Genomic DNA, 22,931 nt, shown 5'->3' with positions numbered 1-22,931 from the left:
AGCTCTTCTGAAAATCTGGCCCCATCTGCTCTTGCTGCAAAACACCCTTGACCGTTGTATTTTCCTTGCTGCAGTCCTGGAGTTTGAACATTGCACATTTCGACAGGCAAGATAAAGAGGCTCTGCTCAGTTGTTTGCGTTTGCAAATAACAGACCATTAATTCATCAGCTCTGATTGTCCTCCCCATGCGGCTACAGGGCAAAAAGGCGCTTTAATTGCAGGGCACACAATTAAAGACATATAATGACCCTGAGACTGCTTGTTAGCCCATCCCTGGCCCTGACAAGAATGCTGCTGTTAATGCGCCGAAGCACCAAAGCTTAATTAAAAGTTAGCCAGCCCGGCGGGCTACTGCAGGCGACACAGCAGGGTAATATCACACCAGCCTGAGGAGCTGGCTTAGGTCAGACTGAGGTTTGCTTTCGCAGGAGAGGCCGGGCGCTGGAGGGAGGGCAGCAGTTCGGCCACCAGGTGGAAGTGCATGAGGCAGCGCCCGCATTACACCTGTCTCTGTCCGCAGCTGCCAGCGCCTTCTTGCTTCCAGGAGAACCCAAAATAGCTGGCAGACAAATGTATATGTTAAAAATAACGTATCGGGCCCAGAGCGGCTGCATGGAGGTTGTCTGGTTTCCTTAGGGACGGAGCGTTGCTATGTTGCACGCGCTGAAGAAAGCTCCTTAGATCATGTGACCTGCCTAGCGTGCCAGACGCAGCAGTGTTTTCTAGGGATTAGAGCAGGGGGCTGGGACTCAGGAGACTTGGGCTCTATTCCCAGCTCTGCCACTGGCCTGCTTGGTGACCTTGGGCAAGTCATGTCGCCTCTGTGCTTCAGTTTCCCTTTCTGTGAAAGACAGGGCGTTGTGAGGGTTAATTCATTAACATACTAAGACCAAAGGCCCTTCAAAATGGGATTATGTGGCATCCGTGCAACTACACTGACTGTTTTGGGCATGGACTCAGGGGGCTTGCCCATTGCTTCCCCCTCTTCCCATGGCTTGCTCCAAAGCATCACAGTCCAGGTAACCAGACCTGCCATGCGGAGAAGGGGATGGTGCCATGAGCCTTTTCCAGCCAGCGGCAGAGGTTGGACAGCGGCCTCCGCAAGTGGCTAGGGCTTCGGTCCTGGAGAAAAGTCATGTCTCTCCTACCCCTAAAGCACGCAGCCTGAACCAGCTCTGCCTGCTGCATTGATGGAGCTGATCATGCATTGGCTTGGCGTTTCGGGTGTCTGAGCATGGCTCCTGTTCCCCAGGACCCCTTCTCTCCATCCACAGTGTCTGTCAAGCTCAAAGCTGAGCTCCCCGATCTGCCACTACCTCCCACTCCATCCCCCTGCCATCCCTGCCGCACCACAACCAATCATCGGTCCCTGGGCCCTGGGGGAAGGCCGCTACGGTAATTGGGAACCCTGTCATGAAAACCAAAAGCCAAGTTTCAATAAATAATGGGGGGGAGGGAATTAAAAAATACGACTGAGGCGAGGACAGGTGGAAGGCAGGCCTGTCCTTGGGAGTTACCAAGCCAGAGCAACAGGCGCTGAGAGGCTAAAGCAATGGTGGGAGAGGACTGGAAAGGAGACGCAGTCCTGTGTTGGGGATCAGTGCAGCCAGTGTGTGTGTGTGCGCACGTGAGGCCTCCTCACCCGTTGGATATGGTATTCCCTTTCCGTTCTGGTCCTCCGTTGCCCTGTGGCATTGCTGAGTGCTGTAAACCAGCTGCCACGTTCTGCCCCAGAGGTGGCTGCATTGTGAGGGTGGAGATGATGATTCTTACCATTCAGAAGGTGCTTCCCAGGTTCATCTGCTAGGAGCTGCAGTGGGTGGCTCCCCGCTTCCCCCAAGTCTCACCCATCTCACATTTGCTAGGAAAGTAATTCCCAGGGGCAGTTTGCTTTGTTATACCTTGGAACTCAGCTTTCTCACTCTTGACCAGCCAGATTCCCACCTTCAGGTCGCCAAGACCCTCACCAAAGTGGTCACATGCCCACCTGCTGTGACCTGACCTCCCCAAATCCAGCTGGATCTCTAGAGACATGCAGATGGCGTCCCCTGACTCAGCAGCCGCAGGCTGGAACGTCCTGGTGCTTTGGACTGGTTTTCCTTATGGCAGAGTGCTGAGACCCAGCACCCTGGTCCCTGTAAATCCAAGTAGTTCCCCCTAAAGCGGGATGGTTGAAGGAAGAGGCTAATTGGTAGAGCAGCCTGAGCTTGGGAGAGCTAAGGAGCTAATTGCCCATTAACAGCAAGAGTAGAAAAGGAGCACAGGAAGGACCTGCGAGGAGGAGAGAGAGCCCGGCTGCCCACCCACCTGCAGGGTCAGGCTAAGAGGAGATGTCTGCGTGCAGGGATCTCTTCTCTCCGCCAAAATGGGACGACTATGTCACTGTAAAAGGGTTGATGGCTGATGTCACACAAATGAAGCACCACAGCGGTGGTTCCGAATCAGAGGAGTCAGAGCCATTGGTGCGGGGAGACAGGCGTGGAGAGCTGCACCCTGTCACCCCCTGCAGGTGTTCAGCCCAGCGCCTCCTGGCGTTTAGGCAAATTCAAATAAACCAAGAGGTGCCCAAATAACCTTTGAGGCTGTGGGCCGTGGTGTGTCTGATCCAGGTCTGGTGGGGGAGGGAGAAGGGATTCCTGTCAAGCATCCCAGGTGAGTTCTGAGCAGCAAAAAGGCGCAGAGCGGAAGAATGGTTAGGACGCTCGCCTGGGACTTCAGTTCCCTGTCCTGCCACATGCTCCCTGTGGGCATGTCTACACTGCCGCTGAGAGCGAGCCTGGCAGCCCAGGCAGACGGAGTTGTGCTAGTGGGGCTTGAGCTTTGCCAAAACAATAGCAGTGTGGACGTGGCAGCTTTGGTGGCAGCTTGGGCTCTCAAGCCCTCGACGCTGAGCTGGGGCATATAGCCTGAGTCTCTGCCGGAGCAGAATCGTCCATACTCCTATTTTTAGCTTGCTAGGTCGAGGCTCGCTTCTGCCTGCAGAGTGCACAGACCCTAGGCGACCTTGGGCAAGTCACTTAGCCTCCCTGGGCCTCCATTCCCCCTCTGCGCAATGGGGATAATAGTGCTGGCCACAGAGAGCTACCCTCACAGTGGCGCCAGGAGGCGCTCAGGCGCGATCATGACGGAGCGGGAGGTGTGACCCTGCATAACCCCCGCCGTCTGCAGAAAGTGGTGAGCAGGAGACAGCTGTGGAGGCTGATGGGTTTATCCACTTGGGAGCAAAAATCGCCACTGATTCTGAACTGGAATCTTTCTTCTGTCCTCCCCTCGTGGATTCGCAGCGCAGAAATCCTGGCTGGGCAGAGGCAGCAGCCTCCGCCTCTCCGCAGCATAAGAGCCATTGCCTTCGTTCTACGCCCCTGACACCACGTCGCTCGCTGGCTCCAAGCTGTTACCTGGAGACACATTCAAGGCCGCCCTCCCATAGGGAAGTGATAACGGGATTGGGCCACGCTTGTGACAGAGACGCTTGGTAGGGCAGCTATTTATATTGCATGGCAGGTGTTCGTGGCACTACGTTAAATGTGCCAAAGCAAATAAGGATCTGAAGTGTCGTGGAGCTCACAAGCAAAAGGCATCAGGTGTTGGTTCAGTAAAGGATCACAGTCACGTAACACAGAGCACGCAGCTAGGGATTTGTTCAGCCAGCGTTAGAAAGGGGCTGGCACCAAAGCAGTAGCTCCAGACACCCCTCCGGCCACCGGGACGTCCAAGTCCTGCTCTAACCAGCCTCATCTCCAGCCTGAGGGTGACCTTTGCCCTGTGAATTAGGGGGAAAGCTCCGCTTCTCCTTTCCTCGCTGAATCTCGGGAAAACACATTTTTTGCTTTTGTTTCATATAAATTGAGTGTTGGGGAAAGGTGCCGATGGACAGCCTGGGAGAGCAGAAAGGCCCCTTTGCATCCACCAAATTAGCAGTGGAGAAGGTCCCACCATGCTGGCTTGGACGTGCTACCAGTGTCGTTATGATTATGCTATGATGGTTGCATCTAGAAGCCCTAACCCGGATCCTTTGTGCTAGGCGCTGTACATACACATGATCAGACATGCTCCCAAAGATCTTACCGTCTAAATAGACCAGACAGACAGTGAGTGGGAGAACGGGGATTATGGATAGGGGACCTGAGGGCATTGACCTGCCCAACGTCAGACAGCTGGTCACTGGCAGAACCAGGCCTAGCCCTCAGTTCTTCTGAGTCCCAGTCCAGTGCCTTCACCATAAGGCCATCCTTCCTGTCTGCCACCATCTGGCACAAGTGGGACCCTTCCGGCTTTTGACAAGCTGTGGATTGTTCCCTGCTTGCTGTTAAAAGCAAGTGCCTGTGCTTGGCAGTCTGTGCATCTCTACAACCAACCATTCGTCTGTCTGTCCATCATCCGCCTGTCCCTTTTCATTATCGACCTCACATCCGCATGTATCCATCCGTCTTGCTGACCGTGCCACTGTCTGTCTGGCCATGTGCTTGTCTCTCTGTCCCTCTGCATCCATCACTCTGTCAGTCTAGTTCCATCTATCATGTGCCTGGCTGCCCTCTTTATTCATCGCTTTCTCCTCAGTATCTATTTATTCATTTTCCTCTCTGTCCACTCATTTATCTAGATGTCTGTCTTGAGCATGTGTGTTAAGAAAATATTGCTTCCTTGCTTAAGTGCTGTTTGGAATCTTCTCCAGGGCACTATGACCCTGCCTTTCCCCCTGAGTCATCTGCTGCAGGATCAGAAGAAGAAAATTCAGTGCGCCTGAGGGGAACTGGCTGGCTCAGCAACTTGGGAATGGCTTATTTTGCAGCCCTTTTGCCTCCAGGCAACCCGCTCACATACATCCTAGCAAGCTCACAGTGACAGAAAAGTGTTTGGCTACTGTAATGCTGTAGGAAAAAGAAAAACCTTGCAAAGGTAGATCGAAAAGCTGGTTTGTGAAATGAGTTCGGTGGGCCTCAGACCAATTTTCAAGAGAGACACGTCCACATCACCACTTAGCAGAGAAGCCAAGGACTGAGTGGAATTGGGAGGTTGAACTCTTTATTCACCCTCCAACCCTTATACACTCCCTGTATAAGAGGTCCCTCCAGGACAGGGTTGCAGATAGAGCTGGCCAGAAAAGGTATTTTCTGTCCTGTGACAAATACTGAGATTTTGAAAATAACAATAATAATTAATAATCCCAAATTGGGACAAAAAGGCAAAATTTCAAATTTGTTTATAAAATGTTTCAGATTAATCAAAATGTTTCACTCTAAGTTTGACCCTTTTGGTGTTTTTTTTTTTACTCTAATTATAAAATAAAGTCAATTTTGAAATGAAAAAAATCAAAACTTTAACTCCGAACATGTCACAATGGGACATTATGAATTTTTCAAAAACAAAAGTCAATTTTTTTTCTAAAAGAAACATCATCAACATTTATATGATTTTAGACAAACAATTCAGTTTTGTCAAACCGGCATTTCCCACTGGAAATCTCTTGATGAGAATTTTCCAGCTAGCTGTCTTGGAACACCTGATGAAGAGGGAAGTTTGTGTCACCCATGCTAGAGGAGAGTGCACCTTTGTCCCCCGATAGTGGCTGGTCCATAGAAGAAGTTGATGAGTCTGTTATTGCTTTGTGCTAATGTAGGTCAGGTGTTTGATGCGTCCCTGGGCCCTAATGAAGATCTGAGAGTTCAAATCCTGCTAGCAGCTCACGTAGGAATGGTTATAAAAATGGTGCTTGTTTTAAGGGAAAAAGATTTCTCTCTCCAAGATGGTCACGCTGGTGCTTTGCACTATTGTTACATTCACACCAAAGAACTAAGTGCAGGCTGTTCTGAGCTATAAAAGTTCCATATGGTCCCATCTCTCCTCTAAAGAGCTCTGAGACAGTAATTAATTCTCCTACAGGGACAAGTAGGAGTTCTTAGCCCATCAGATGTTTAATTTCTGCTATCTTTCCAGCAGCATCATGAAACATAGGAAATTCTTCCTCATTGTTCCTGGCTGCTGTTGGAACATCTAATGCAGCACAGGGACATACAGGCTGAAAAACACCATCAATGTTGTTCTATGGGAGTGGACAACTGCAGCATCTGGGCCTGTAAACTCTTCGACATTTCAGTGTTTCTTCCTCACACGATGAGACTGCCAACAAAAAACATACCCCATAAAAAATAAATAAACAGAAACTTTGGTTGCTTGTCTCCAATGATCTCATCAGCTTCTGTGAACTGCTGCAGTCAGCAGTCACGCAATGTAGGCTACGCCACACTGGATCAGACCGCTGGTCTGTCTACCGCCCCTGGAGTTTATAAATATTGTTCATCTCATGACACATGAGTTAGTCTCTTCCAGGCTGTAAAAATGAGCATGGGCCAAACCAAGGAAGAGAATAAAAGAGCTTCTTACACACAGTCACATCTTGAAAAAGAATTTGAGGCTTTTGTTTAAGTTTTTTCTTTGAGGTTCTTAGTTCTCATGGGAGATGCTGGATTGAGAATCACCAGGAGTGAAACCTATTTATCCACAGAACAGATGCAGCATGGGCAGTGGCTGTCACAATATACCAAATCACAGCTGGTCTTAAACAGGAGGTGTTTATTAAAGAGCACAAGCTATGACTACAGACACAGACTTCAACACAGCTTGAATTCCAGCATTGTCTCCCTTGTTTACTACATCCTCTCTGGAACTCTGGGACTACACCCTCTCTGGAAGCTACACAGCATATAGAGGCAGCTAACAGGTATTATACTGCAAGTACATATCATTACAACAGCAATGTAAGCTTTCCCAATCCTACCTCCTGGTGATGGGCCTCGACTCTGATCTAGAGGAATCATCTAGAAGATGAAGAGATTATTTTGGGGCAAGAAAGGATTGTTTCTGGAAAGAATATAGTTCAGTTTTCATGGTGCCATCAATCTTTGGCCTCTCTGCTAAAGCAGCTAACATGCTGGTCTACTGTGATAGTGACTTCCTGTCACCATGAAAAGCCAGACCAAGGCGCAACAATTCATTTCACACAGGTCATCAAACCGTAATGATTTTGGTCACTAGTGACTTGGACTAGATTTGAACCAGTGTCTAAGAAAGCCGAAAGGTACCATAGCCTATCCCCAACCAAACATCTTTTGCCAATACAAAGAACTCCCATTGTGTTGGAGGCTTGCCGTGATGCGCGGGGTTATTTCACATGCTGTCAATGGCCTCCACCTCTTGGATGAGATGGGCCGGAATCTGCAAAGTCAGGGTCCTCCCATGAAAACCGGGAGGCTTGGACACTTCCCTGCTTCCTGTGCAGTTGGGCTGCCTAGCACGTGAAGAATTACAGCGCCAAGAATGACCAGAGCTTTGCCTGCCTCCTGCTCAGAAGGGCAAGCAGAGCCAGGTGCACATGTACACGTCCAGGATCTGAACCAAGCCAGAGCCTTAGGTTAATCAGGGCCAGTTTGTCCAGCTGAGGAGCTGGAGTGGCATCCCTGCTACGGTCCCCATTATGCATGCTCTGCATGGTGCTTCATTGTTAGACATGATGCTGAGGCTAGGTGCCACAGCACGGCCACACATGGAGTACTGCTCTTGTAACCCAGTGTGCAACTCCGAGACAGGCAGGCGTCTTCCGTGCTGCGTCCCGCCTCTACTAGCATCAGACAATAAATAGGCCCTGGAAGCAAGCAGCTCTCTCTCTCCAGTCATCCTTGAGCTGTAAACACAACGCCATATAAACTTGAGGCCCTGTTTGAGTCATGGAAATTAATTAATCCCAGGGTGGCCATCTGCATTTTTAGCTCTTGTTCTGAATCCCCTGCTTTTGGGCAGGTGGGAGGGCAGTGTCCAGAATATATGAAATCCCACTAACAATTATGAGCAAGGTGCTGATTGCATGCCAGTCACCCCTGCAAAGATCAGCATCTGTAAGCAGCTGCCATCAGCCTCCTGTCGCACAGAAGCCAGCAGGGCTCATTCATGTCCTTAACCCAGCTAAGCGCCTGTGCTGCTTGAATGGCGTGTTGGAATTGCTGCAGGCTTTCTACCTGCAGTCTGGTTATTTCCTGCGGGTTAATTCATTTTCACACCATATTTATTTGGAAGAAAAATTAAATGCTCAGGCACGCACTTCCTTCTATACTAATAATAGCACTTTACACTTACAATGGCAACTTCAACCCAAGGATCTTCAAGTGCTTTATAAACCCACGTCCCTACGCCATTCTGGGAGGTGAGTGAGTATGTCTTTGACTGGAAGGGAAAGTGAGGCATGGAGAGACCTGTAGTCTGATTTTTTTTTCAGAGGCTGACATGAATGGAAGTTATGAATGTTTCCTTGTGCTCCCCTGTGTCTGTCTGTCTTCCTGGACTCACCTGTTGTCTCCTACCTTAGACAAAGGGCTTGTCTACACTTGGAAATTTACAGAAATAGCTATTCCAGAATAATTATTCTGGAATAGTTACTTTGGTATAAGCTTCAGTGTAGACATTCTTATATGGGAGCTATTTTGGTAAATTTCCAAGTAGACAAGTTCTTAAATTATAAATTCTTTGGGGCAGGGACCATCTTTTTATTCTGTGTGTACAGCACCTAGCACAAATGGGATGCTAGTCCATGACTGGAGGGCATAGGTGTTACTGCAGTACAAATAATAATTATGCGTACTCAACATTTCTAAAAATCAGGTGGTAAGTGACTTGCCCTAATAAATCAGAACAAGGAACAGAACCCAGGAATTGTCAATTTTCTGCTCTAACCACTAGGCCTCTGTTTCCCCATTGCCAGTAAGAGAGCCATGCCTTTCCCACTCCTGGTGATGTAAGATCAATTACCATTTTTTGCAACCTACTAATGCTTTATTAATCAATTAGCCAATGTATTGCATGATTTTTTAATAGATAATTTCCAATTTCTAATCACTAATAAATGATTTCTGCAATTCATTACCAGAGTAAGAGTATTGGTAATTGGGAACAGATGATTAGAGATGATGAGCAATCAGTTGCTGTTTGTAATCTCCTTTGAATACGTGCTGGGGATTATAGTCTCTTTAATGAATCATCGAGTAACTCATTAATGATGAACTAGTAAATAGCGGGAGTTGGGATTAGCACGGCAGTGAGTCACATACGTGGAGATGATGCCACTCTTGTGTCAGTGGCATTGACGATGAGGGGTGGAAAGCAGCTTTGCTTAGTCCCACTGGCTGATTGCCATTTCACTGTCAAAGAATAATTGTGTGAAGACGCATCATGGATGCATGAGCTGCTCTGTGTGTGATGTGATTCGATGAGAAGGACTGCGTATGTTCGTGGGTTTAAATAAGAATCTGCAAGCATCCTGGAGCTGCAGAGTTTGAGAGTTTCTCCAGTGGTTTTTATAATGGTTCCGAAGCATGTTTGAATTCGTGAACCTTTCCCCAGGGTGCTTAGACTAGTGGGATTTTCCCCACCCGCAAGAGTGATTTGAGTTGATATATAACTCCTAGCTAATGGGCCATCTGTCATCTGCACTGGGGAACAGAAGGGACCGCACCAAAACTAGACTGCCAACAGTGACTCTGCGCTCTGCATGTGGGTGTACCTGAATCAAGGCTCCAATCCAGCCACCGTGTTTGCAACTGAGCTCAGCCTTTTGGGACCCATGTCCAATTTATAGATGAGGCCTGATTCTCCCCTCACTTACACTATTTTTATCCCAATGTAACCACATTGGCTATAGTGGAGTCACTCCTGATTGATAGCAGTGGAAATCGGAGTATCAGGCTTGCAGTGCTCTGTCATCCAATACTTTCTTCCCTGTCTGCTCCTTTCTGCAGTCTCTCCCCAGTGGAACATGCACCAGATCACCTCTGAGTCCAACCTGAATTTAGGCTTTCTTTATATGATGGTAGCACTTAGAGGCCCCAGCCATTGCGCTGCACAGACACATGGTAAGAGACAGTCCCTGCAGGTCTTAATTTGTAATGAAAGAGGTGCCGGGGCTCAAGCAATTTTTGTACTTTCATAACTGATGCGCCAAGCCCAGACGTGCTGGGGCTAGGAAATGCCAAGCCTAGAGGTGCCAGGGCTCATCCCTGGTAAGCCCAGGCACAAGTTAAGCACTGAGTCCCTGTCCCAGAGAACTTACAGTTTAAACAGCCACCACATCCCAATGATGGGAAAAGAGAGGGGAAGTGACTTACCCACTGGTGTTTTCCTGGTTTTAAAGCCAGGAAAAAAAAGTCCCTGACAGGCTTGGTTTTAAGCCTGGTCCTCAGTAACCTGTTTAAGTTAAGTTTTATCTGGGGCTATTGTGAGACGAGGATTGGACAGTCCTTTTGTTCTGTGATTTGTACAGCGCCTAGCACAAGAGGGTCCTGGCTCATGACTACAGCTCCTAAGTGCTACAGCTGCACAAATGGTTAATAATAGTACACTGTGATGGTCCTAGCCTGTATGTGTGCTTGGGGAAGCAGAGCGTCCCAGACCAAACTGATCCATGGTGTAGCCCCACCAGAATGATTGGCATAACAGCAGGGATGAATCTGACCCCCTGAGAGCAATCAGTGCTGGAGAGAGGATGCTGAGGAGGCAGCTATTTAAAAAAAAAAAGCGTGAACCTCTTACAAGGGAACGGGGATTGGGGAAATTTCCACTAACTCTGCAACTGGGAAGTTTGGGTTACAAAAATACGGGGCACTCGGAAAATCTTAGCGGGGGCTGATGGGGAAGGAACTGACTTCTGCTTTCTGATGATGGTTTTTGCTGCAGCCCTTGCCAACTCAGGGTGTGTCATGGAGCTTGCTGCTTGTTAGTCATCCTGGGCAGATAGCTTTGGCGGCTGCATGGGAATGACCCAAGTGCATCAAAGCAGCTTCCCTTTAAAGGCAGTGTCTGAATGATGGCGACAGCGGGGGCTGTGTTTCGTCTGGCTCTGTTAACAAAGGCAGTGGTGCTGTTTGTTGTGCGCGATGGCAAAGAATTGCAGAAGGAGATGATTCCCTCTATCGCTGGACAAGGAAGTTTATTCCTATCTGGGAAACAGATTTAAAGAAACAGGACACATCTTCCCACGTTATTGATCTCTGTAAAGAGACAGAAAGGAGAGGAACTGGGAGGATGGGGAGAAGGGATGAGGAGGAGGAAAAGAAAAAAGGCACAGAGAGGACAGAAGAAAAAATAACAGAACTGGCCAATCATGTGCGACTACCAACATTGGTCAGACTCTCCACCCTATTCAGCCAGAGCGCCCCGAGTCTTGACCTGCCAATACCCCTGTGCTGCTCCTTACATTCCTCCTATGAGGCAATATTCTGTGCTTCCCACCCCATACTGTTGTGTAATGGCCCTTTGCCCTGGTGAATGGTGGCTGTGTACCACCCCAGAAGTTGCTGCGTTTGCATCAGGGGTGAAGCGATTCCCTCTATGTGTTGATTCTGCGCTCTCTGGTGACCAGAACAGGGCATTATGTAACTCGGGAGATGTCTACACTGCAGTTAAACCCCTGTGGCTGGCTTGTGTCGGCTGACTCAGGCTCAGGCTGCAGGGTTGTAAAGTTGCAGAGCTGAGGCAGGGCCTCAGACCCGCCCCTCCCCTGAGAGGCCAAGTCAGCTGACACGTGCCAGCCCCAGGTGTTTAACTGCAGTGTATATACACACTCTGGTATTACCTGCAGCAGGGTCTCTTTACCAGGCAGCCTCTCTGCAGATGTGCGATAGCAGGGCTCTGCACCTATTTCAGCTTCCCCCTTCCTGTCTCCTTGCATTGTTGCCCATCGCTAAGGAGAGGAAGAAGTCTATTCTTCAGACCAAATGGCTGGATGATGATATCTGCAGCCAATTTCCAGCTCCACCGAGCAGAACGATTTCTATTTAGCTCTGTAAGGAGCCTAGAAAACTCTGTTCCCCGAAGGTTACGTTCCTTGTGTAGACAAGCGCAGGCGCTTGGCTCGGCTGTCTAGCTAAAAGGCCAACACACCTGAATTTCATTAGTAGATAGGGAAATAGAAGCCCCTTCCTGAATGGATTACCCTGTGGTCAGTCGGGCGTCCGGCGTCGCTCTGTCAGCTCTGCACAACTGAACGGTCCCAAGGGACTCTCCTGCTAAATCTCGCTCATTGCTCTGGGCGCTGGGACAGCCTTTCTGGGGCAGGCTGTGCTCTGTGTGTGGGTGTGACCTTCGCAGGGCTGTGGACATGTAACTGTAAATGCATTAAGCCAGTGAGAAAGAGGGTCCCTCTGTCGGCCAGGCAGAGATGATGAAACACTTGCCAGTTATATTTTCCAAAACGAGGGATCAGATTTTTGCAAAGGCTCAATGGCAATTAGGAGCCCAGTGAAAGCCAATGCGAGTGCCTGCCTGTTATTTATATCGCTTGGGTCCCCCCATACAGCATAATGCTGCTGGGTGATCTTAAACAGCTACGGCATTTCATTCCAGCTCTGCCAGCCTTCCAGCAGCGGGTGAAGTGATCCCTGTGGCTGCATATAGAACTAAATCCTCAGAGGTGCTGTGCATTTGCTAAGTACCTGCAACCCTTGCTGAAACCAGCTGGACAGTGGGTGGGAGGCAGGCATTCAGTCCCTCCCAGGATTGGGTCCTTGGCTGCCGAAATCCTTTGGGATGACAGCCACTAGGGAAAAGGGCTCATTATCCCGTTGTTGTTCTCCTTTAGGGGTGCTGAACTGGCATGGCTGCTGTATAGGCTTGAGTGCCATCTGAATACACCACCCCCTGAATCCCTGGGCTTGTTTTTGGAACACGCCTCCCGCTCAGTTCTTTGTAATCAAACAGTCCTGGAACATACCTGGAAGAAGCAGCCAAAAGGCATCAAATGTTGATGAGACTCTGCCAGCTAGAGAAGCTGCAATTAAAACAAAATGATTAATTGCAAACAGCGAGTGCATGTAACGTTCCAGTGATAGGAGCGGGACTAGGGCATGCCTCGGGCCCATGGAGCTTCTGCACACACGAGGGCGACCAGATGTCCCGATTTTATAGGGACAGTCCCGATATTCAGGGCTTTTTCTCATATGGGTGCCTATTATTCCCCACCCCCGTCCCGATTTTTCACACCTGCTATCTGGTCACCCGGGCACGCACCAACGGAGCTGCTGCAGATTTACGGCAGTGTACAGGACAGCAGCATTCCTCCCACAGGGAAGGAGGAGGGAATAGATCTCCTATTGATCTGGGTTCTGCTGGATGCCTGGGCGTAAATTGCTTTTGTGTTGCTATTCCATAGGGGGGACTGGTGCAGTGCAGTGGACAGGTCCTGGGCCTGATTGTGGAGACTTGAGTCCTAGTCCCGGTTCTGGTCACCATGGTCTGGTGGTGGGAGTCTGGAGATCTGGGTTTTCATTTCAGCTCTACCCCTGACCTGCTGGTTGACCTTGAGCAAGTCACATCACAGCTCTGTGCCTCAGTTGCCCTATCTGTAAAACAGGGATAATGGTACTGACCTCCTTTGGAAAGCACTTTGAGCTCTATGGATCACTCCAACCTCCAGGTGGTATCCCTTGTGGTAGAGAAGAGACAGGACTGGATTGCCATGAATATAAAAGGGGATTATTTTATTGAGGTTGCTGGATGCAGACTGACCGTGGAGTTCTCTAACCTGTGCTGTCTGGTTTCACCTCAAAGGGTCTCCTTAAGTCAGGGCCTGAATTCCCCAGTCAGAGGAAGGATTGAGGGGAACTGCACTACATTCCTTGGCCAAAGAAACCCAACCCTCTCCCCTCAGGCCACCACCTTGGGCATGTCCTGAGTTCTGCAGCCTGCCCTGAGCTCTGTTGGGAGAGGTGAGCTGCCATCCCTTGGCAGAGCATCACCACAAATGCCTTGCTACGGAGGTGTCTATGACAGCCACAGCTCTTGGGGTGGAACATGCCAAAGGAAGTTGCTTGTGGGGCAGCCAAGATGAGAACCGCAGAGGAGTCTGCAGAGGGGGCACCTAGCTAGGAGCCGTGAAGAGCTCCCAGCCACTCCCTTCTCACCTTGTGATAGACGCATCAGCCTGCAAAAAACAGGGCCCGGCTATTCCCCAGGGCAGTGTGACACACAGCCTCTTCCCAGCGGAGAGGCCAGCCCAGCCCTAGCCTCCATTTTAGCCTTGGCACTGCCCTGTCTGTCCTCTCCTAAAGGGCCGTCTTTCTGCATTTTTCTCTGGAACCCGGCATGCCTCTCGTGTGGCTTCGTCACCTCCGTCTGCGTCACACCGCTGCCCTATTCCACTGTGCACCAGGGTTTCCGAGGGACAGCCAATATTTAATTAGGAAGTTTAATTCACTGGCAAGCATAAAAAAACCCCATCCGCAAAAGAACCCTCTGTGCCACAGCTCTCTGCACTCCCAGAACCACAGCTTGGATTTTCAGCTGTTTCTCTACTTTGCTTGTGGCACAGTGATCCTTATCCTCGGCTAGCGATGGCAGAGAAGCGGAGATTTCTCAGCGGGGCTTTAAGTAGGTTCAGGAAGCCTCCTTTCTATCTTAGCTACTTTCATGGCCCTTGTTACCATTCTATTTTGATCCCAGTTTTTAGTATGACTAAATTCACAGTACCCTGCCCTGCGAGATAGGGCAGTTTTATCCGCGCTTTGCAGGTGGGGAAGAAAGTGACTTGCCCCAGCTCACGCAGAAAGCCTGCAACAAAACCGTTTTGAACCCAGGTCTGCCAAATCTTAATGCCCTGATGACTGGGTCATCCTACCTCTTGAACACCCTCCATAGGCTGTGACTCCTTCATGCCAGACATCGTGCAGGATTCTAGGTCACTATGAATTCCCGTTTCTCCTAGCTGGGGGGTGGCGGGGGCTGAAGAGGGATGGGAAGAGAATATAAATCTGGGGGTGTTTGAATTGAGGGTTGGCTGGAGCCCGTTGCTAGGTACGAGAGCCTTTAGCATGTGGCTTGATGGATCCGTGATATTTTTTAGTGGGTGGCTGACGGACTGCAGCCTTTAGCCTCTTGATTCACAGCATGCTAGCATCAGCTAGGGCCTGGGCTCTTGTCCCACTGTCACACCACACTCCAATCCAAAGGAGAAGCCAGAGTCACCCGTGCAGGAAAGTGTCCATCTCGAGCTGCGAGTCAGACAGGCTAGGCCTGGGAAGGAATAACTTTGGCAGGGATAAAATAAAACATCCAGAATGTCTCCCTCTTACTGGTGAAGACGCTCGATGTTGATGGGAAAGAGAACGCTCCCCGCGGCATAAAAAACCCACCCCCGCACGTGGCAGGAGCTATGTCGGTGGGAGAAGCTCTCCCGCCCACCTAGTGCTGTGCACACGAGTGCGTATGTTAGTGTAACTTGCATCGCTCGAGGGGGGTGGTGTGTGTGGAATATTCACACCTCTGAGTGACTTGGCTGGCATAGGCTGCGGTGCAGGGAATAGCTTGTCTCCATGATCCCCCGTGACCTCCCCTGCTCAGATCACAAGGAAGTCAGTGGTCTATGCCCCTTTTCACATTATCCTCCCTCTTCCCAGCACTCCACTTTCTCCTTTGTGTGCTGCATCCGCCTGTTAATTTTGGGAGCTCTTTTGGGCAGAGACCATCTTTCTTCTTAGGTTCCCCGTTGTTCTCAGTGGGGCAGGGAGGGAGGGGTTCCCCGTTGTTCTCAGTGGGAGCTGTTGGGTGCTGAACTCTCTTGCAAACCCAGCCACTTCACGCAGGTAGCTAAACAGAAGCCAATCTCTTTGGCAAACCTTGCCCTTCCTCTGTAGTCCTCCCTCCAGAGGTGCGTGAACTAAACACTCTTTCCCAGGAGTATCTTTGAAAAGGAACCTGCCCACTCCACCCCTCAAATCCTCTAAACAAAACTCCCCGGGATCTAACAAGAAGTGTGCTAAGAAGCATCACCTCCACGCTCAGTCGCTTCCCTGCTGTTCCATTCCATTCCCCCTGCCCCTTGTCTGATTGTTGTCTGCTTAGCTTATCAGCCCTGTACACTTGCCAGTAAGGCATCTGGTTCATTATAAGTACATAATAATAATAATTAATGATCATCGTCTCAGTTGAGTGAGGCTGGTTCTTGTGAGTCCTCTTGGAAATGCAGATAAGAGACAACTTCCCTCCCCCCCCAATAGAATTTATTTTGCCTTTATTCTGCAGATACCATGCCAGTGGATTAGTGTGTGGGCGTGTGAGTGTGTGTGTGTGTGTGTGTGTGCATATGTGTGCGTAGGAGGGCTCAGAGCACAGAGATGAAAGTACCTAGGATTGCTGCTTACTCCAGTAGCCAGGTACTAAAATACCCACTGAACTGAAACACAAAGTTTCTTCCCTTTGAAGAAAGCAAACCTGAGGATTAGACAGGCTGTTCCGTTGCCATGACCACCCTAAAACATTTATCAGCAGTAATTGCTAAGTTACCCAGACCTAAAGGAGCATGGTTGGGGTAAAATACCACATCAGAGTTGCTTTTTACGGCATCACATCCAGTTGCCTTTTGAAAGCGTTTCTTTTGAGCTTTAAGCTGCTCTGTTGCAAATTGCTCATCTCCCATAATTTGGGAAGGTTATAATGCCAGCTTGTCTCAAAATTCAAATGAATAGTCATAGGAAACATTTGCACTATTCATTCAGCCCTAGTGCCTGGGGTGAATGGTCTAGTGGGGGTCTGCCCACCCCAGAAACACTACTGAGGCACAGCTGCAGCGCTGCAATTGTGGTGTTATAGTGTAGACGCTTCCTACAGCAATGGAAGGAATCCTTCTGCCCAGGGTTGGCCCTTGACCCAATGGCACCCCAGGCCAGGAGAATCTTCGGTGCCCCTCCCTTCCCCCCCATTTGTTAAATGTTTGAATACCTTCTTTGTTATTGCATTTGCAGCCCATTTCACAACTTTGATGCACAATTTGCATGCACGATTTATCCCTGTCATACAAGATAAATTTCCGTGCTAGGATCTGTAAATCTGTATTTATTCATGCCATATAGATGCAAATACAAAAAACTCGTTTCCTCTGAGTTTATAGAAATTTTTTAATTTTAAGAATAACTGAAACGTACTAACAGCAAGAACTGGAACCGTGTACCAACATGGGGTGAACCAGTATCAATAGTGTTAGAGGTCCAGAACATTCTAGGTTAGTGAAAAATGAATCCACATATGGAATAGCTGAAATATTTTACTTCAAACCTTCTATTTTCTTGCTAACAACAAAAACAGCACCCTGAGTCCAGCGCCCCCCAAGCCCAGCACCCCACTTGGTTGCCGGCCCCTAAATCCAGCCCTGCTTCTGCCATTGCAGTCAATAAGCCTTTCCTAGAGGCAGCAGCTAAGTCGACCAAAGACTCCTTTAATTGACCTACCAGTGTCTACACTGGGGCTTAACCACCTTCCACAGGGTGTGAAATTTTTCTAGCATTCAGGTGGCTTAAACTGACGTTAGTGTGACGGAGTGGGATATGTCTGTATCAAAGTGTAAACTCCATTCTGCATTAGGAACTCCATGTATTGAACATGTCTAACCCGGCCCACGGGAAACCCACTGAAATGCATTCCAGATAGCTGCCCTGTCCAGGAAAGGGTCTTGCAGGATCATCATGTGAAACCAACAAAAGTAAAATCTGGGGCCATCAACTTGTAATGACTCTCAACTAATGGCCTGCCCTCATGGAGTAATGGGTTTTCTGCACAGGTTCTTAACAGGGCAAAGCTTCCAAGCAGAGCACTTGGTAAATGAAGCCAGGCTGTACTTAGGAGTAGGATGCTGCCCTAAGCAAGGGGTCAGACCATCGCCACATGTGAGCAAGACTGACTGGAGAGAGAGACAGCAGGAAAGACTGGCCTGAAGCTTTGACAAACCTCCGACTCCTGGTTGGGGTGAGCTAAGACTAGGAGAGGGGGCATCTCAGGGCTTTTGTTGTTTTCAAAGATCTAAAACTCTTGCGTGCGTTAAGAGTAAGTGTATGTGGTTAAGAGATTCCTTGGCTAAGCCTGTATTCCTTGCTTTCCTTCCACATTGGGCTTCTAGTTTAACCCCTTCAGGGACAAAGTGACCACAGCCTAGGTGGAGCTCTGGGGGAATGTGTGTAAGTGATGTGGGGGAAGCAGGGGCTCAGAAGGTCAGAGCCCTGATTCCAGGGTCTGGGGTGGCTTCATTGTGGAGTCCCAGGTTGCTAGGAAGGGTTCAGACAAGAGATCTGAGGCCATAAGCATGCTCCAGAGACCCAGAGCTAGCAACATTGACTAGACGTTACCGAGACCCATGTGGTTTGAAAACACATGGGGCCCTGTGCCTGAGTCCACTTGTGGCAGACTGCTGACAGCACCGAGGAACACTGGGCCAGGTAGTAACACTCAGCACTAGTAGTAGCAAGACCCTAGGAGGGGGTCTCTGTTTTGGCACCCAAGAAGTGAGCCAACCAAAATCAGAAGTACTCTTGAAAACATCAGCCTTAACGTCTGTGTGTCTCCCCGGACCTTGACCTCCATGCCCTTCACTCAAGTCTCTTTGAGCCAGCCCGCTAAGCGCCTCCCAGGACTGACAGTTACCCACCTTGGTGCATACTTTGAACCTCAGCCTCCTTTACTTAGTTTGCAGCGTATGGTGGTGGCTACACCACTTGCTGGGAGAGCCAGGTCTGGAGAATGAGGACATACGGCATGTGATGCGCCTACTGCTGCAGACAGGCCCATGTGACTTCCGTGCTGGACAATATACGAATGGCGGCGGTGCACGTCTTCTGTGGAGGAGGGGAGGTCCCTGTTCATTGCTGATGTTGGCAGAAGCAAGCCGTACATCAGAAGACACCAGTCTCTCTGCCTTGTCAAGCTCCCTTGCTTTCCATATGTCAGTGTGCACATATTTCACCACTCACTCTCCCCTCTTTGGGGAGAAGGCAGGGAGACTTAACTGCTTCTGATGAAGGACTAAGCCTCTCCTGCCTGCTTTGTATTCAGCATGGGAGAAGAGACGGTCTGTTGCTCCTATGGATTTATTGTCCTCCTCCACTGCTTTCAGCGAACTCAGCTGCTTTCCTGAGCAGACCTACCCTTGGGTCTTTCCGGGAATTCATTCTGCTCTGAGTTGAATATTTGGCATTTCTGTAGGACCCTTTCACCTGAGGATCTCAAAGCGCTCTGCAAACGTTCATGAATCAAGCCTCCTCATTGCCCTGTGAGGGAAGAATGATTATCCCCCCCAGTGCAGATAGGGAAACTGAGGAACGGACACAAGTTTTAAATGACTTGCCACGGGCCAAGCAGGGATACTGTGGCTGAGTGGGGAAGTCACTTACATCACTGGTGCAGCCTTTCCTTGAGTCTCAGATCTGACCATGCCCACAGATTTCTAGCCTTTCAGGAAAGAGTGGGAAGCAATTCAAGAATTCAGGGGAGCAGTGTTTGACCTAAGGGACAATCACTAATTCACTGTCTCTCTCTCTCTCTCTCTCTCTCTAATCTACCACCATACGCAGTCATCTGCCTTTCTAGCGTGGGGATTATTATTTATTATTTGTGTTGCGGTAGTATCTTGGAACCCCCAGTGTACCAGGTGCTGTACATGGCTGGTTGTCGGACCTTCCAAGCCAGTTCTCGCATCCTCTTCTGGAAAGACCAGAAGTTACTTGTATTAGAATCAGAAACAATCTTCCCCTGGCTGTTCCAGGTGCTGCATGTACAGGGTATTACGCTATGGGGGGGAACCACTGGCCATGGGAATTTTCCTGCTCAGGGATTTTGCAATATCCCCTCCGTGCATCTACAGACTCTCCCTGACTGTGTTCGGCTCCCGTGCAGAAAAGGCTGCAGCCACGTGAGAGGAAGGAGAAGTGGCCCCTTTTCCATCACGGGAGCTCCCATCCAGGAACTATTTAAAGAGAACTCACTAAAACAGAGGCATCTCATTAATGAACCAAAAAGGCACTTATTAGTAATTAATGAAACTGCCGGATGTCGCTTCACAGGCCTTTGCGCTTCCCTCCCTGCAGGCCCAAAGGAAAACTCTGCGTGGGCCCCGGTAGGAGGCTCTTTCTGGGCAAGACTGAATGCCAGGGTGTGCGTGTGCACGTACGACCCCCACACAGTCAAACAGGGACTCTTCCCCCACCATGCTGAAGTAGGGAATGTGTACTCAGGCTATTACTAGGCAGGGGAATTGGATCCCTCACCATCCCGTGTGCTGGCTAGAAGGTGTACCCAGTCCACCAGCCAGCCGGCTGGCCATCGTGCCGGCTTTGAAGCCAACTGACTCCACAGCTTGCCTCGAGCCAGCCTGCGCTGAGACTTCAGCATGGCTCTAGTGCCCATGGGAGCCTTCCACGCTCCCTTGCTTGGCCACATCTCCACAGGGAAGGATCCCGCCCAGGGCTGGGTTCAGCGTCTCCTTGTTTTAATGCGCAGTGAGGTTACGCCAGCCCTTCTCTCCCAAGCCTTGTTCGATAGAGCTACGGGTCAGGAGGTGGTAGGGGAGCGAAGCCCTGCAGATACATGCTGCATACGGAGGTGGTGCCTGCTGGCTCAGATAAGAACCCCCATGCCATTACCCCAGATTGATTGTTGGTGATTCTCATTCCCCACCCCTGGGGCCCTGCTGGGGATGCCCCTGGCCCAGGGAGTACCCAGATAGCACATAATCAGCTCCTCTTCCCTGTTGCCTCTGGGGCTCTGGTGGGGTTGGCCGGAGCATGATACACTCCTGAAGTTCTCAGCTGGCAGGTGGTCCCTTAGTGAGATTATAGGCAGGTCAGAGCTGCACACAGGTGGGTCTGACCTGGGTCCAGGGCCAGGCAGGGAATCAGGCAGACCCCAACCAGTTCCCTGATGGCTTGCTTCCTGCTTCACCAAGCATAAGCCAATCCAGCCCCCGAGACTTTTCTGCAGTTAGAAAAAGTTCAGCCCAGCCCAGCACCCTCAAGCAAGGGCTGGAGGACCCAAGGAGGCTCCTGGAAGGGCTCAGACTGGAGAACCGCTTCAGAAGAGGCAGTGTTTTTCCTGCCTCTCCAGCAGGTAGGAATTATCTTGAGGGGAAGCAGACAGGTGGATCCACCTGCCCCCCCGCGGGTTTCTTCTGACGATCGCAGTTCGGTTCAGCACAGCGACACTCCGCTCTGCGCTGTCAGGACGCAGCATGGCAGCAGCCTCCCTGAGCGACGCATCTGACGATGCGTTTAGTTGCTGAGTGCAGCTCTTTAATATTACAGCGGCTCCTGCGTTCACCTCCTCCATGCATCCCCTTCTGCGCCATCACACCAGGAGGATCCCTGAGCAGAGGCGAGTGGCAGGCACATGGAGAAAAGTAAGGGGAGATAGGGACCCTAAATCATCACTCAGATATGATCTTCTGAAATGCCCGGACAGCCTGTCTGTCATGTTGGTGGGCATCGGGGCAAAGGAGTCAGAGCTCTGCTTTCTTTATTACTGAGACACATCTTAAAAGAAAACAGAGCCGGATTCTGCTGCCCCAGCACACTGAAGGTGCAAAGATGGCTTAAAAAGCCAGCGCCTTTCCCACTGCCTCTGTCCTCTACCTACCCCAAGCACAGGGATGAGAGAAGAGGCCCAGTAGCTCTTACTGCAGCTGTGCACGGGGCTAAGTGTTCTCTGCATGCGGATTTCCAAACAAAGAGCAGCCGAGTCCCCTCAAACCAACACCTGAAAAATGGGACTGGGGAGGCGGGAACCAGCATCTGTGTGGCTGGATGGCTGCTGCGGTGATTCACGGTACAGGCAGCATGGATGGAACTAGCAATTTGTCTGGCTAACGTAAAGGGCATTCGTTCTCCTGGGAAAGGCCATGTGCATACCCCATTAAAAAAATTCCATTCCGCACACTTTAATATTTAAAAAAAAAATTGGCTTAAGACAGGGACAGTGATCATAGTACAGGGGTTGCTGTGGGGATTGATGATCGTTTGGGGTTAATGGGGTCTTTGGATGTGTCTCAAGTCATTAACTCCTCCTAGCTGGTCACTAATTCCCAGGAAATGCCGTGGGGACTTGGATCACTTCTGCTTAATTAATAGACGCCCCCATCCCTGAGCGCCGGGCCAAATCCTGAAGTCATTACACAGGGGCTCACTGGTATCCAAGAAAAGACTCCTATTGACTTCAATGGGCTTTGCATCAGGCCCTTTTTTAGTCCTTGCTCCCATTAAGTTAATGGGAATTCTGCCGGAGCAAGGACTGAATAAGTGCTTTGTGATCTCAACGAACCAGGAGTCCGAAGCGGAACGTGTATAAAGGTTAACCCAGAGACTTGTGCAGTCTCACGTATGGATTGTAAGCTCTCTGCTCTGCCCCCCTGCACCTCTGAAAATCAAGTCCTATTTTTTCCAGGGAGTTTTATATTTGTTTTGACATCTACAGTGCATAGTGGGGTTCTGGTCTGTGACTGGGGTTCCTGGGTGTTCCCACAATCCTAGTATGAAATAATGGTGGTAACAATGCAGTCATCCATATAGAAAGCCCAGAGAACAGTCCAGGTTCAGTCTATGGAAAAGAAGGCTGAGGTGGGGAAATGATAACAGCATCCAAAGACTTACAGGAATATGAAGATGACAGGACCAATGATTTTCTTTTTTCAGGAGGACATAGCAAGGTGCATGTGGGCTGGGGGCTGGATCCAACTCACAGTAAAGCCTCAGGAGCTCCGAGCCTCTGAAAACCAATTCCTATTTTTTTCAGGGAGTTTTATATTTATAACGTTTTGACATCCACAGTGTAAGGTCAAAACGCACATACGCATACTGTGTGTGTGTGTGTCTCTCTCCCCCAAAAGCTCTCCTGTTCCAACAAACGGTAAACAACAAACAGTTGTTTTCTTCCCCTCGCTCTGTAAAAGAGCCGTCGTGATTAATTTATCCCCCTGACTTGCCTAATGGAAAACACGTAATTTCCTCCTCCATTCCCCCACCCCTCCCCTTTCAGGATCCATCATGGCTAAAAGAGGGAAAAACCCAAAACCCAATGTATCACAATAATGATTTTTATTTCCAAGCTTTGCAGGTGATTTATGGCCCTGCTACCCAAAGTT

This window comes from Emydura macquarii, unplaced genomic scaffold (assembly GCF_026122565.2).
Source record: "Emydura macquarii macquarii isolate MOO-44397 ecotype Brisbane River unplaced genomic scaffold, CSIRO-AGI_Emac_v2 contig_3220, whole genome shotgun sequence".
Lineage (NCBI taxonomy): Eukaryota > Metazoa > Chordata > Testudines > Chelidae > Emydura > Emydura macquarii.
This window is presented reverse-complemented; position numbering follows the sequence as displayed.